Here is a 5,107-nt window from a genome sequence, read left to right on the forward strand (position 1 = left end):
TTGCAGTGAGCTGAGATCTGGCCACTGCACTCCAGCCTGGGCGACAGAGGGAGACTCCTTCTCAAAAAAATAAATTAATTAATTAATTAAAAAAAAAAAAGAGAAGAGAAGGGGGAGTAAGCAAGTTTGTGCCACCAATTTAATGCATACACACTCTGGAGAATGGTAACCTATTTTTGCAGACAGGTGGCTCTGGGCTGACACTCCAGCTGTGCCCTCAGAGTCCATTGTAATGCTCTATCAGGCCAGATACCTCTGAATCCAGTCGGTGCAATGACCAGTAGATAACATGAATTAGGGTTCTCTCCAGCATCTCGTTCACTGAAAAGTACATCCCCTGATCTGATACGATGTTATGTGAGATAACAAGACAGTGGATCAAATAAGCTCAGATAATAGTGCTGGCTGAGGTCCTGTATGCAGAAAATGCAAACTCGTATGTGAAATGTGTCTATTCCTATGAGCATGAAATGCTGGCTCTTTCATGATTGAAGGGCCCCAGTGTAGACAACTTACTACAAGGTGGTCTATTGGCCTCCTGGAGGAATGGTCCCATATCTGGCCTTGGCATTGGTGTCTACTGCAGCAAATTGAATACTTAGCAGAAGGAGTTCCTAGATAAGCCTTGGTAAAAGTCAGGCTCCATGCTTTTGGGTCTATGCATAGCCTCCACTTTTTTTTCCCTCATTCCTGCTTTATATGTGTCCATCATAACTGCACTGGCATGGTCAATGACAGAAGCTGGCTGACATCAACCTAGTGGTCACTTGGAGTGCTTGCTTGTTTAGCGACTCTTCTGTGATGAGCGCTCTCTGGTGGGAACCAACATGTGATATAAACATCTTCACATTTTATGACCACTCCCTTGCGTTCATCCATATACCTGTATTCCAGACATCTTTGTCCCCATTCTCCCTATTCTTTACCTTCCAGGCCTCTGACCAGCAGCCAGATCATTTGTTACTGCCTATGAGTTTGTATATATCCTAATCTTAGACCATGTCTTTTTTTCAAGCAATGTGCATGACAAGGTACACCATCTGAAGTTCTTCCCATTAGCAAGATCTTTCTTCACCTCTGTTTTTTTAAGTCTACCCATGAATAAGGCTGCAACACAGCTGTCTATGCTGAACTGATGCATACATAAAATAAATTTTGTCTTTTTGTCTCCTCCTTGCTGGCTGTATGGGATCCCTCATATAGCTATATGTGTGGCTAGGGGAGGTGTGCTGGTGCAGTAGTTGTGGGTGCCATGGGAGTCTGAGCTAACTGCCCATGTTACTTTCTTGTACCCGCTGGTGCTGCTCATGCTTGATCCCACATGCACCATTGCCATTTTATAATGCATCGTTGCTGGATCTGCCTGTGATTTGGTGGGGTTGACAGGATTCAGCTGATAATTGGCAATTCCCTGGTCATGCTCATTTGATATCAGACACTCATTCTTTCCCAGGGCCCAGTAGCCAGTAGTTTTTCAAAAGGTATGAGATACTGTGTTGCAAAAGGCATGGTCTTGAGGCCCAGGGAGGTTTTAATGTGATTGTCTTACTAGTAATCACATTAATGCTCCCTCGGGTTCAAGACCATGCCATTTAAATAATTTCCATTATCTAAAAATAAACTTTTTTATTCTTCATAGTATTTTTAGTGCAAGTTCTAGTAGTAAAGGTGTTTACTGTTAAATGGGCCTCTGACCAGCAGCCAGGTCATTTGCTACTGCCTGTAAGTTTGTATATATCACTGAGGATTTCCACAAAGCCCACATGATATAATACACACACACACACACACACACATACACACACACACACACAATCCAACAGGCTGATTACCACCAACAACATAGGACCCATTGGATTATGTTTCTCAGCAGGGAAGGGTGCTTACATTATAAGGACTTTTCTTCCTCTGAACACCACTGAAAGATGGCAGCTTTTCACGTACCTTAGGGCATGAGCTACAGCAGTATTTGTAGGTTTGAAATATGCTGCCAAAAATGCAAAGAGGTTAATGGACATTATACTTCCTTTTCCAAGGTAGGAGGTGCAAAGTGTAATAATGTGTCTTTACTTTGGAGGGGCTATTCTGACACACCCTGCACTATTGAATCCCTAAAAATTGTGCAGAAGTGGAAGATTTCTAAGCTTCACTACGTTTACCTCCCACTCACAGGAGTGATGTGTGTTTCTAAGAACTCCAGTGTGTTAGGCACCTCTGTCTTAATGGGTCTGATGAATATCATGCTACCTGTGTAATGGGTCAGTGTGATGTTCTGTGAGAGGTCCAGATAGTCAGATCTCTTCATCCTATATCATATGAGAGAAAAGGAAAATCAGGAAATCCTTGAAGAAAAACTCTAAATGTATTGTTACTATTTTTGGTCTATTCCATATGAATGCAAACTGGTTCTCATCTTTCCTTTCTCATTGGCATAGAAAAGTGTGCATTCACCCAGTTAATGACTCCATGATATGTACTTGAGGCTGTATTTATATTTATCTGCTTAAATAAAGATACAATTTCTGGCATGGCAGTGACAATCAGAGCTACTACTTGGTTGAGTTCGTGGTAGTTTATAATTATCTTTCAGAAATTATTCATTTTCTATAGCAGCCAGTTTGTGAATTAGAATATCATCGGACTACCACTCCTTCTTCCTTTAAGGGTGGCACTAATCTCCTGAGAGTCCCCTTTTTCCCCACTAGGTGATATATTTTTTTGTTTATTTTGTTTTGTTTTTGTTCAGTCTCCATAGAGACAGTCAATAATTGCCAATACTGACTATATGACTATATTTCAAGACTTCATGGCAAGATATTGTGAAAAGATTTCAATTAGCAATAATTGTGCCTCAGATAAACCTCATTGGCTGTGATACTATGCAGCGTACTGTGCAGGGTGACTTAGGTTCAGAGGCTTGGCTTTTCTACTATAATATCTTTTACCACAGAGACCAAGAGTTCAATATGGGGGTTGCTACAACGTTACAGTTGCCAATAACTGCATGTTTGTGTCCCCTCAAAATTCACATGTTGAAACTGTAACTTACAATGTGATGGTATTTGGAGATGGGGCCTTTGGATGGTAATGAGGTTTAGATGAGGTCATGAGGGTGGAATCCTCCTGATGGAATTCCTTTCATAAAAGTAAATAAGAGAGTTACCCCCCTGACATGTGAGGACACAGCAAGATGGCCACCTGTAAACCAGGCAGAGGCTGTCGCCAAGAACCTGCTCATGCTGGCACTTTGATCTTTGACTTCCAGTTTCCAGAACTGTGAAAAATAAATGTTGGTTAAGCCACCCAGCGTATCACATTCTGTTATGGCAGAAGAAGAGATGCAGCAGAAGAAAAAGTCAGAGAAGTTTGAAACATGAGAAGACTCCAGGCTCTGTTGCTTTTTGAAGATGAAGGGGCAATGTGACAAGGAACTCAGGTGGCCTTAAGGAGCTGATAGTTTCCCAGCTGACATCTACCAAGGACATGGGGACCTCAGCCCTACAATTGCAAGGGCCTGAGTGCTGCTGGCAACCTGAAAGAACTTGGAAGATTTTCCCCCAGATTGTGAGACCCAGAGCAAAGGAACCACAAGTCATTCAGAATTTTGACTTACAAAACAGTGAATTCACACATTTGTGTTATTTTAAGCCTCAAGTAACTTCTGAGTCTAGGTTAACTTCTACCTTGTTTTTGCAAGGCTATCTTTCAGTATGCTACATTTTGGAACACAGCTATCATGCTCTGAGAATCTCAAGCCACATAGAGAAGCCATGTTTAGGTGCCCCAATCAGGAGGCCCAAGTGAACCTGGCCTTTCAGTCATTCCTGCCCAAGTATCAGACATGTGATTGAAAAAGCCTCTAGGTGATATTAGAGGCTTGTGTTTTTGTGTTCCAGTATTGTCAGCTGGGGCTTCAGACATTGTAGAGCAGAGACAAGCAACACTCGTTCAGGAAACAAAATCTATGAGCATAACATTATTGTCAATTTATACTCCTTTTTAAAACACACAAATAGTAAGCAGAGCAGAAAGGAAGGAAAAAATCTCTTTCAAATAAAAATAGGAATAATCTATTTATTTTTTTAGGGACAGTGTTTCACTCTGTCATCCATGCTGGGTAGCAGTGGCATGACCATAGCTCACTGTAGCTTCTAACTCCTGGGTTCCAGTGATCATCCTCCCTCAGTCTTCCAAGTAGCTGGGACTACAGGTGCACACCACCACATGAAACTAATATTTTTTATTTTTTGTAGAGATGGGGTCTTGCTAGGTTGCCCAGGCTTATTCAAAACTCCTGGGTGCAAGGGATCCACCTGCTTTAACCACCCAAAGTATGGGATTATAGCTGTGAGCCACCACACCCAACCAAAAGAGGGAAAATTTTCAAAGATCCCATATCTAGAGTGAAAAAAGATAAAAATTCTCTCTAGAATAGTTATGAGGAGGAATTTCAGTCTCAGAGTAAAATGGGATTGAATTGCAGAGGAAAATAAATATATTTTTTTAGTGCACTACTTAGTAACTGGGTCTGTAACTGCTACGTGATAAATGCTGCTTCTTATAGTTAACCAAAGATAAACATCTAATATTAATGGAATAAGGAATTTATTTAGAGCAATATACCAGTGAAGTGATTAATTTTCTGTAGAAAACTATTTCTAGATTTTGCAATTGTCCAATTTTTCTTTTAAAAAACCATTGAGATGAACTTTTACTATCTTATTTCTGAAGGACTATTTATTTTAGAAATGTGTGTATATGTTATATATAATAATATCATCTTTTATTTCTATTAAGCTTTACAATTTACAACTCCATTTACATGGAAAATTTAAATGGAAATGTGTCCACTGTTGGGACCTACTTCTCAGAAAAAAAAGATGCGTTTCAAAATATTACTGCTTATTTACAATGCATCTGGTCACCTGAGAGCTCTGAAAGAGATGTAAAGATGAATATTGTTTTCAAAATTGCTAACACATTGTCTGTTCTGCAGACCATGGATCAAGGAGTCATTTCAACTTTCAAGTCCTATCAATTAATAAATATATTTTATAAGGCTATACTGTCACAGATAGTGGCTTCTCTGATGAATATGGGCTAACTA

At 40.1% G+C, this 5,107-nt stretch overlaps 1 non-coding gene across 1 annotated transcript; it reads right to left on the minus strand.

Moving 5' to 3' along the window:
- Positions 1-2,746: 2,746 nt before the first annotated feature.
- LOC144333251 (U4 spliceosomal RNA) lies at positions 2,747-2,894 on the minus strand. The gene has a single exon (XR_013401768.1). It is a non-coding gene; the product is annotated as a U4 spliceosomal RNA (small nuclear RNA).
- Between the last annotated feature and the right edge of the window lie 2,213 nt (positions 2,895-5,107).

This window comes from Macaca mulatta, chromosome 11 (genome assembly GCF_049350105.2).
Source record: "Macaca mulatta isolate MMU2019108-1 chromosome 11, T2T-MMU8v2.0, whole genome shotgun sequence".
Taxonomy (NCBI): domain Eukaryota; kingdom Metazoa; phylum Chordata; class Mammalia; order Primates; family Cercopithecidae; genus Macaca; species Macaca mulatta.